General features: G+C 34.8%; 2 protein-coding genes across 13 annotated transcripts in view; one reads left to right on the top strand and one right to left on the bottom strand.

Annotated features, from left to right (window-relative positions):
- Positions 1-11501, bottom strand: part of tmem132e (transmembrane protein 132E) — a 1079249-nt gene that overhangs the window by 552387 nt on the left and 515361 nt on the right. The window lies entirely within an intron of this gene.
- Positions 1-11501, top strand: part of LOC147844446 (uncharacterized) — a 528585-nt gene that overhangs the window by 205437 nt on the left and 311647 nt on the right. The gene's annotated exons all lie outside the window — the stretch shown is intronic.

Here is an 11501-nt window from a genome sequence, read left to right as displayed (position 1 = left end):
CTTTTTTTATTTCATATATTAACCTTTTAGTTATGATAAACCTAAAATCATTCAGCATAACTTGCAGATTTTTTTACAAAAATCTTCGCAGAAATAAAATATGTAAGCAGATTTTGTCTGGCCCAAGATATTGGCTAAAATCCAATATCATGCATCCCAAATTACTAGCTTATTCAGCATATGTAAAAACAGAACATTTTATTCTAGGCCCAATTCCTACGAGTGTAAACAGACATTTCTTGAGAATTGCTGCACTTATCTAAACCACACCTTCTATTGAAATATCAGAGAACAGCATGCTGTATCTGTGCATTCAATGACACCTTTAAACAGAAAATACTAGAGAATGTACACATACCATTTAAACATCCCATGGTTAAACTAAGTGTTTACATGACATTTTAAATCAACTAATACATGTTTCAGCCCAAGTGACATCAAACCTTGAAGTGCACGTAAACACATTTAATGATGAGTATCCGAACAGGTAGTTCAGGCATCCTCTGAGATAAAGTTGACATTTCCAGGAGCTCATGCAGAGAAATGGTTTTGAAAGCACCATAGAGCCTAATGTTTACACTTTTCAGAGAAATCCATTCATTCCAATAGCTTACTATTTACTCCATACATTAAGCCAGGTTAGAAGAAACTGTTTTTGCATCTAAGCAACACACATCAACCTTAAAAGTATAGATTTTTGTTGAAAGTCATATGGCTTATGTTCAGCATATTGAACTGCTATTATATAATTCAGGTATATCGGCTAAAGTATTAGGCCTAAAGTTGTGAGAAGTGCATATCATTAGGTCCATTTCAGAGCATGAAGTCTGGCCTTCTAAGATAAACGGAGAGCTCTCAATATGGGCAAGGTCCAGTGATCTTTCCTAACAATCTTGAAGAAATGGTGCTGGCGAAACCTTGTTAACTGCGGTCCATTAACACTCACCCTTGGGTGCTACACTGGTATTTATGGGGAAACGCTCTGCTGTCTTGCTAGAGCAAATACAGATGACTAATTCCGGCTGCATGGGGAACATATGCACGGTGAGCGGGTCAATGAAACGCCCAGTGGTGGGTTGGTTAGACAATGTCTTTGCAATGTTATTTACAATGGAGCTACATCTGGGGATTTAGGAACTAAATTAGCTGAATCTCAATTGTGCAATGCCACTTGACAGCACCGGATGGTTTAAATGATATAATACTGGTTTCCTTAATGGGAAGAGACATGCATCAAATGTGTCGTTAAGCAGATGCTGTCTTATTCAAGGTGACAGTAGCTTTTTTTTTTTTTTTTTTCCAGGGACAAAACCCCTAGAGCAACCTACAGGCCTTTCTCAAGGGCACAAGTGGGAAATGGTAATTTCCCAGATCATGAATCACAACCAGTAACCTTTTCTATAGTAGAGGAGTCTGACTCACAGAAAAATATAATAATAATAAATAATTATTCAAGCTGTGTGTCTGAATACAACACAACTTCTGATAAAAATTGGAAAATTACCGTTTATTTATTTGCGTATTTGCTCTTTTGTAATTAACTTTGCTTGTAATTTGATCATTATGTGTTAATTTGGCCAAATGTTATGAATTTTAATAAAACTAAATATTTTCAAATCTGGTAAAATTGTATTTATCGCAAAATGAATTGCTAAAAAAACCTTAATATAGCAATATTATTTTCTCCCAATACCGTGCAGCCCTAGTGTCCATGCATTATCGCTACACACATACACAAAAAACAGAGAAAAATGGACATGTGCTAGAGCTATATTTACTGTAACACACAGAACACAAATTGCAGTTAAAAAAAGAAAGTCAACGGTGGGGTAAATCTGTCCTTTAATTGATGAGATATCTCGTCAATGGCAGGAAAGAAAAGTAAAGAGACACTAGCATAGGGCGATAAACAATATAATATCGAATTGCGATAAAATTTGTCAATAACAGTGATAAACTCTGGCTTTTAGATCAATATAGAGTGAAAAAGTCCAATCACACAACAAAAAATGTACAACAATGAGAATCTAAAAGTGTGTTGATATTGCCCTTCTTTAAGGACTACTTTATTTACTCCAATGCATTTTATTTCCTATTTCGCTATGCTACTAAAATGTGTGATGTTTGCGCATGGTCGGAGGAGTCTAGTTTTGCTGCATGTGTTGTGACAAATAAAGACTCATTATCGTATAAGAGATGTATCGAATTTTAGGCCCCCGAAAATGTATCGACCATCTCATTTTTGTAGCTTCAGTCATTGTTGGGGTGCTCTTTTAAATCTGGAAGCATTAACAACTCATATCAAAACATATATAGTTGTCGTTCAATACGGAATTTTTTTTATCGAGACGGCATTCTTGCCATATCGCCCAGCCCTACACTAGAGTGCAGAAAAGGCATCTGTTGGTAAACCATGCCAGAGTAATTGGCAGTTCATTCACTGTGGCGACCCCTGATAAATAGAAGAGAAAGGGAGTGAGGGTTTGAATTCATTTTGCTTAACTAAAAAAATAAATAATAGTAATAATAAAGTCATCATCATTAAATCATCAGGGCTAGACACTGATGGTCCTATCAATAACAATGCCCGCTCTTTCTAGACTTAATTACATGGAGTGAGATCAAAACCTGCAAAAGACCATTATGTTGACTTCTTTTATAATGATTTATGTAATATTATAACAGAAAGAGAGCAAAAGCGATTAAATGGCATAAATTAGGTCTGGAAAAGCTGCAACACTGGAGGAGGACGGATAATGAAGTGACCTCAATACTCGCTTGACCAAAGACAGCTGAGGTCTCGGGTCAGAGTTCTGCTATTTTTGTGTCTTAGCTCTCCGCTTGGCATTTGACTCTCTTGCTTTGCCATTTTGTGAAATAAATCTACAGAATCAGACTTTTTAGAGTTTGATTTCTGTGAAAAGGCAACAGATCTCAAAGGTTTCCATATGATGTAAAGCTCAGTGCAACCTGCTTTCTGTTCTCACTGTCAGCTTGTACAATACAACAGCAGAGAGAGAGAGAACTCAACATGGACTGTCTCATATCTAGTGTGTTTTGACGCACTGTATGATGAACATCACAGAACTGACAGCTTTGACCAGCTGATCAATCCTGTCACGTCCTGGAATCCACATTGAAGGGTGAGTTCACCCACAAAATATTTGGGGCATAGAAGATCTGAAAGTTATTATTATTTATTTTTTTGGCCATACACAGTAAAAAATGCAGGGTTCCACACAATTCATCCATGTTGTCCCAACACAAAGCGGTATTCCAATCAAATAATGTATTTTTAAATAAATTACAATAAGTCAAACATTTTTTTTATCCATCATGTAAGCTACATATAATTATGGCAAAAGTGTGATTTTTGAATATATTTTAATATATAATATTTTAAATTTATCTAAAAGGCAAATGCAAAATATGTTCTGTAAACTTCTGTTTAATAAAATAAATGAAACAAAAACATTTTCTCCCACTAAGGAGAAAAAAAAATGACACAATGAACTGTGAATGAAACAGGTTTCAGTAAAGCCATGCAAAATTTCATACTGAACATTAGGTATGTGAGTAACTTTTTTTAAAACCGTAAACAATCAGCAGTACTTTTTTTATAATGGTAAACAATTAGGTGTCACTATCACCTCAAGGTTCGAAATCTCAAGATGAGTTCCTCTGCAGCAATATAACTGATGTACATTGAATATCACTGTACTGCAGGCAATACAAAGAAAAAATAATCTGGAGAAAAAAATTTAAAATTGCAAACTCAAAAGATCTTTGGACACAGATGTGCTTGGATAATAAAATACAAAGCCAAAATGTACCTCTAACTCAGCTTTCACTACAGAATTGAATTATTTGTAGTGGACGCTAGTTATTTAAAATGATTCGCAACAGTTGTTTTTAATGGAAGTTGTCCAAACTGTAAATGCAACCCATAATTTGAAACCGTACAAAAAAGTGGACAGAATTAGGGCTGCATGATATTAGAAAAAAAACTGACATTGAAATGTCATATGTTTTTATTTTTTTAAATATATTTTATAATATGATAAGAATTAATATTGTGTATGTCTCCCATGAGCTTAGACGATTATATCCATACATCTCTGCAATGACTCAAATACCTTATAAATAAAGTCATCAGGAATGGCAAAGAAAGCGTTCTTGCAGGACTCCCAGTGTTCATCAAGATTTGTTGGATTCATATTTAATGCCTCCTCCATCTTACCCCAGACATGCTCAATAATTTTCATGTCTGGTGACTGGACTGGCCAATCCTGGAGCACATTGACCTTCATTGCTTTCAGGAACTTTGATGTGGAGGCTGAAGAATAAAAAAAATAGTGTTATTCTGCTAAATCATTTTCCTATGGTTTGTAATGTAATTGGCAGCACAAACGTCTTGATACCTCAGGGTGTTGATGTTGCCATCCACTCTGCAGATCTCTCGCACACCCCCACACTGAATGTAACCCCAAACCATGATTTTTCCTTCACCAAACTCGACTGATTTCTGTAAGAATATTGGCGCCTTGCAGATTCCAATAGGTCTTCTGCAGTATGTGTGATGATTGGGATGCAGTTCAACCGATAATTCATCAGTAAACATCTACCTTCTGCCACTTTTCTAAATGATCAACTAGAAGTCAAGTCAGTATTTGTTGCCCTTACAATTGGGATTGACAACAAGACTTGTCAGGTAGTGTATAGTCTTCTTTGTATAAAAAAATAATACAATTAATCTTTGTTAAAGCTACAAATTCACTTGAAATTGTAGTCACGAGCCTTAAAAATACAATCAAATGAAAAAATAAAAATGCCTAAATTACTATTATATTTAAACTTCACAATGACAACTCAACAATAATCCCAACTCAACATTGATTGATGCTGAAAATAATACAATGTACAGCCCTAGACGAATATAAAAAATTTTCTATACCACTACACTCTTAAATTATGCAATACTTCAGATTATGGCAAACTAAATTGACTTGCATTTCTTAAAGTTCATCTAAAAATATAAAATAAAATGTAGTCAAAACTGTATACACCAGATTTTAGACGGTCAGCAGATTTTGTTGAAATCAATATTCTGTGTATCTAATTTTCAACAGCAGCATGATATCACAGGCAAAGTGACACATTCGTGCAAACCGAAAAAATAAAACACCATTGTGGTCAAGCACTCAAAAATGGCAAATTCTGTGACAAGTGGCAATGGCTTCAGGCGTGCGGGCGCACAAACAGAAATCATCTAAATGCAAAATGTGCAGCTTGGTTCAGTACTGTAGCTTGACTCGGTTTGGAGATGAAAATGATGCTGAAGAATAGATTTCAGTGGAACGCTTAGGATGAGAGAGGAGGGTACACAGAGAAAGAAAGACAGAGAGAGAGAGAGAGAGAGAGAGAGAGAGAGAGAGAGAGAGAGAGAGAGAGAGAGAGAGAGAGAGCACAATAAATCTAGGACAAGCACTGACTGCAGGGTGAAGGTTGGAAAGAAGAGAAAGAGGCTTGTACTGTCTCCAAAAACGCTGGTACCTATTGTGAAGCAGCAAACAGAGGATCAGTTGTGAGTGTCCTCTCATGCAAAGAAAGAGAGAGACAGAAAGAGGGAGCGTGCCAAGAGAATGCTGATAACAGACATGCTATCAACACTGCAATTTAATCAGTAATTAAAGTCACAACATATTCAAATGTCCATATTTACACTGTACAGTCTGGATGAATGAATAAGATAACAATATTACAACTAAATGACTTAAAATATGTATAGGATGTATCCAAGATGCAAAGCAAAATCAAAGGAAACGTTAAGTTTTAAGTCAAATAAAGTTGACTTGAGTTTAAAGTAGGTAAAAATTAAGTATTCATGTATAGTGTGCCACTAGCCTGCCCGTTTGATAAGGGATACTAATGTTAAAGCTAATTAATATATTTCTCTTAATATTTTTTTACTAACTGTAAATCAGTACTACCAGTTTTCTAGTATGAGCATGGTGTAATTACTAGTAAACTGCTGTTATGCTGGCATGTGTGAACAAAGCACACAATTACAGATAAAAGCGCAGATAAGTTTGTATTAGATTATTCTACTTAAATGAATTTGCGGTTTTTAAAAAAGGTTTTATTATCATTTAAAGCGTGTTGAATTTGATAACCCTATTTTTTTATTTTATTTTTTTGTGAGCCAAGTCAAGAAGAAACATCAGTCCGTGTGGATATTATTCGCACAAGTGAACGATGGATCTAAACAGTTATATAATTAACTGAATAAAAGTTTTTTTTTGACTTAATGACCAAAAAAAATTGTTTAGTTAATTAAACCCCACACAAACAATAGGTTCCCCTTAAAAACATAATATATAAAACTAGGGATGCACAATATGTTGGCATATATATTGAAATTATTGCTTTTTTTTTTTTTTTTTTTTTGATTGCTGATTTATTTATTTTTTTTTGCTATTTAGTTCATAAGTTTAAACTTTTATGAACCAATATCAGCATATATATATATATATATATATATATATATAGAGAGAGAGAGAGAGAGAGAGAGAGAGAGAGAGAGAGAGAGAGAGAGAGAGAGAGAGAGAGAGAGAGAGAGAGAGAGAGAGAGAGAGAGAGAGAGAGAGAGATTATTTGCCTCCAAATCTAAAGAGTTATCGCTTACTAATATTGGCCCAAAAATCTCTAAATAAAACCAATTTTGAAATAAGATCTGTGTGACAGAGTTGGACTTTTGGTCAGAAGGTCACAGGGTGGGATTGAATAACCAGGATCTCTCTCGCCATCCTCAATACCATGACTTAGGTGAGTCCCTCGAACAAGGCACTGATTCCAAAACTGCTCCCTGAGCACTGAAGCAATGGCTGCCCACTGCTTTTTGTGTGTGTGTGTGTGTGTGTGTGTGTGTGGTCACTACTGTGTGTGCACTTTTATGGGTTAAATGCCAAGCTCAAATTCTGAGCACAGGTCACCATACTTGGCCACGTCACAACTTTCCCTTTTTAACTTTGCATTTCACATCTGTATGACCAAAATTAAAAGAGTAGCCTATTTTGAACTCTTTTTGCTGTTAATGACAGAATAATTCATTGTGTGCCGGCACGTTTTAGTTTGACTTTGATTCATTGAATCAAGTGGTTTGACCACAATGAGCCAGGAGCCAAATTAGCTATTCTCAGCACTAAAAGCCTGCGCTCATATCAGATTTCAAACATTGTGAACTTTGTGCAGAAAAAAGCTTGATGTAAGAGAAATCATGTACATTTTTTTAAAAGGTGAAACACTAATTGGATTGTTTCATATTTTTATGGGTACTTTAAATATAAATAAATAAATAAAGACCTGTTTTAATTGTATTCCCATTTGTAATAACAATAAAATAATAAAAATAATAACGATTATAGCAGTCAACTCTTTAAACACAAAATAAGCTATAGCAGGCTACATGACATTGTACTAAGCATTGTAATAAGTATTGCATTATACATGTTTTTGTTTTGAAAACTATGCTTCATTTTCTTCCCTTCTGCAGGGGGGCTTACGCAGTTTGTGCTTTGCCACCAAATTTGACATTCGTTATAATAACAATTATTATATTTATCGTAAAAATTATTTAATTCATGTTAGTTGTATCATCAAAGGTTATTTTTTAGGTTTTGGTCTTGCTTATGTACATGAAATGCACATGAAAGTATGCACATGAAATGTGTATTTATACACTTTAGCACATTTAACATGTATGGCCATACATCCAAAGTGCTTCACAATCATGAGAGGGTCTCTCCACAACACCACAAGTGTGCACCATTCACTTGCATGATTCAATGGCAGCCACAGGACAACAACGCCAGTGAGCTCACCACACACCAGCGATTGGTGGCGTGGAGAGATAGTGATAGAGCCAAGTCGGTAGATGGGGATGGTTGGGAGGTCATAATGGGTAAGGATTGATGGAAGAAATTTACGCCCTTATGCTTTACGAGAAGTGCCATGGGATTTTTAATGACCACAGAGAGTCAGTACCTCGATTTAACATCTCATCCGAAAGACAGTGCTCACTGACAGTATAGTGTCCCCTTCACTATACTGGGGCGTTAAGACTTACACAGACCACAGGTTGAGTGCCCCCTACTGGGTACCAGGCTCAGGCCTGCTTAGCTTCAGTGAGTAACTGGTCTTGGGCAGCAGGGTGAAATGGCTACATGATCTTTGTGTGCATTGTGCACTAACACATTGTTTTTTTTTTTTTTTTTGTTTTACTTGAACTAATAAAATTATAATCTTTGTACTTTGGTTTGCTCTTTTAAACCAATTTGTTAGGTGTTTCTCCATACGAACTTTTATTTATGAAAAGAATTTCTTATTTCTTGTAATTAAAGTTGACTAAGCTACAAGGTCAGAATTTTCCTGTCATTCGAGAAACTTCCTACAGTAAACGTGCCTTCCAATATTTATGCTAATAACAATTCCTGACTAACAATTCCTTAATGAAAACACTCACTAGACTGATTATATAACCATTTTTTAATGTTACAAGGGCAAACTGGGTCACCAACAAGAGAATGAACTATTTGATTTCTTGTAGAAAGACACCTTTTAGTCTCCTCTTACTTTTGGTAAAATGACTTGTACTCTCTTTATGCTGCTAAGAATTAAAAGCAGAGAAAATAGTGAGCTCCTTATGTGACAAGAAAAATTATTTCATAAATGACAAAAGATGAGATTCACAGAAGAGGACTGTCATTAGCCTCTCAATGAAGAGTGCTGTAGACTGCATTTGACATTCGCTTTATACATTTTCATGAGCAATTAACAGCAGCAAATACAACTGCAATTAGAAATAGACAAATCCTACATTTAAAGTCTGCCATCTGCTCCATGTGGAAACTCTTACACCTGAACATTCGGTCCAGCTGATCATGTCGCTCTGAGCCACATTACATATGCTACAATAAAAAAAAGTGTGTGAAAAACTACCAACATGGATAGAGTGTGGTGTGAATAATAATATTAAAAGTTTAATTTCAGTTTGTTCTTTTTTTTTTTTTGTTAAAATATTAGAGTTGTGTGTTTGTCTCTATGTCTGTACATGTGCACATTGTCTTTTTATGCTACAATAAAAAAGTGTGAAAGAACTGGCAACAGGTTATGTGAAGTGTGAAGTAAAAAGATATATAATAAAAGCAACACATTTATATCTGTGCTTGAAAGAGTATGAAAAAGCTGGTTAATGTTACTGCTATTATCCTTGCATAAATATGAGGACACGATATAAAATATTTGTATATGCCTAATCTTCTATAATTAAGCAAAGAACTAAGAGGCTATGGTGTACTGTGAATGTAGTCATTATGCACAGTGAAGCACCTGCAATCAATTTAGCTGGGATTAAATTCAACAAACATTGAGAATAAAATATTAAATATTTAAAATATTGCTTTAAATATTATTGAAGTAAGCAAGGCAGGAAAAAAGAAGAAAAAAAGGAAGGAAGGGAGAAAGGAAGCATAAAAATGAAGGAAGGAAAGAAAGAAAAAAGGATAGGGAAAAGGAAGGAAGAAGGGAAGGAAGGAAGGACAGAAAAAAGGAAAGTTAGAACAAAGAAAAAAAGGAAAGCTAGAAAAGGGGATAGAAGGAAGGAAGGATAGGAAAAAAGGAAGGCTGGAAAAATAAAAGGATAGAAGGAAGAAAAAACAAGGATAGAAAAAGGAGGGAGGGAAGGAAGGAAGGAAGGAAGGAAGGAAAGGACAGAAAAAGGAAAGAAAGAATGAAAAAAGGAAAGCTAGAAAAGGGAAAGGAAGAAATGAAGGATAGGAAAAAGGAAAGAAGGAAATAAAAAAGGCTGGAAAAATAAAAGGATAGAATGAAGAAAGAAAAACAAATGGAAAAAGGAGAGAAGGAAGGATAGAAAAAGGGAGAGAAGGAAGGATAGAAAAAATGAGGGACAGAAAAAGGATAGAAAAAGGAAAGCTAAAAAATGATAGAAGAAAGAAAGAAAAAAAAGAAAAATAAAGAAAGAAAGGAAGGAAGGAACGAAGGAATGAAAAAGGATAACATAACAAGAATAAGGAAATTAAGTATAGAAAAAAAGGAAAGTACGACCGAAAAGGGAAGGATAGCAAAAAGGAAGGAGGAATGATGAATAAAAAGGATCCTTACTTTTAGAGAGGATAGAAAAAGGAAGGCAGGATAGAAAAAGCAAGGAAGGAAGGACAGAAACAGGTAGGAGCAATAAAGGAAGGAAGGATCAAAAAGGAAGGATAGAAAAAAGGAAAGAAGGGAAGATAGAAAAAAGGAAAAAATTAAGGACAGAAAAAATGAAGGAAAGAAGGACAGAAAAAGGAAAGGAGGAAGGACAGAAAAAAGGAAGGAAGAAAGGAAGGAAATAAAAAAGGAAGGAGGGAAGAAAGGCATAACGAAAGGTAGAAAGTATAAAAAGGGAAGGAGGGAAAGAGAGATAGAAAAAAGGAAGGAAAGGAGGAAGGAAGGTTAGAAAAGGAAGGATAGAAAAAGAGAAGGAAGGGAAGATGGATGAATGGAAAGAAAGAAAGAAAGAAAGAAAGAAAGAAAGAAAGAAAGAAAGAAAGAAAGAAAGAAAGAAAGAAAGAAAGAAAGAAAGAAAGAAAGAAAGAAAGAAAGAAAGAAAGAAAGAGAGAAAGAAAGAAAGAAAAAAAGAAAGTGTAGATAAAAAGAAAGGGAGGATGTGTGGATAGAAAGAAAGAAAGGAAGGAAGGATGTATGGATAGAAATAAAGGAAGGAAGAGAGGACGTGTGGATAGAAAGAAAAAAGGAATGTAGGATAGATAGACAGAAAAAGAAAGTAAGGGAGGACGGATGGAAAGAGAGAAAGGATGGATGCATGTATGGAATAATCCTTGACTCACAGAACTTCACTCTTTTTATCCACTTTTAAGTTGGTTATATATTTTGAGAAACTTTTATACCATATCTTCAATTTAAATTACAAATAAGCCAATAAATATACATACATATTTCTGAAATAAATAATTACCATTGCCGTGCACTTCCACATTATAATGTAGCTACATCATATATTTAAAGAATTGTCAGCATAAAAGGCTACAGTATAACAATTCATTTTAGATCCAGTCTGTACAGATACTAACCAAAAATGATGTAAGCCCAGTGAAAGGCTTTCTTAAATGTTAGAGAATGCGACCACTGTTAGCTAAGTAATTAAATTATAGCTCTGCTCTGCAGGTGCACGAAATCAAAAAAAGGCTCCCGTGCTTATCTGATCTCACTTTCTTTTATGCTAAAATTGTGATGGACCACTGCTGAAAATAACAGTTATTCTAGGAAATTATCCTGAACCTGAGGGCACAAAAAGCCTGGAGAAGAAATGTGTGATAAGTCTGTGTATTCATAAACACTGCAGACGTTAATCAATGCAATATCTAGAGATGCAGATAGTAATAATATTTTGCACATGGACACAAAATTTGCCTAGACCAGTCTGT

This window comes from Danio rerio, chromosome 5, assembly GCF_052040795.2.
Source record: "Danio rerio strain M-AB ecotype USA chromosome 5, GRCz13ab, whole genome shotgun sequence".
Classification (NCBI taxonomy): Eukaryota; Metazoa; Chordata; class Actinopteri; order Cypriniformes; family Danionidae; genus Danio; species Danio rerio.
Note: the sequence above shows the minus strand (reverse complement) of the source record. Positions and strands in the feature narration are given on the sequence as shown.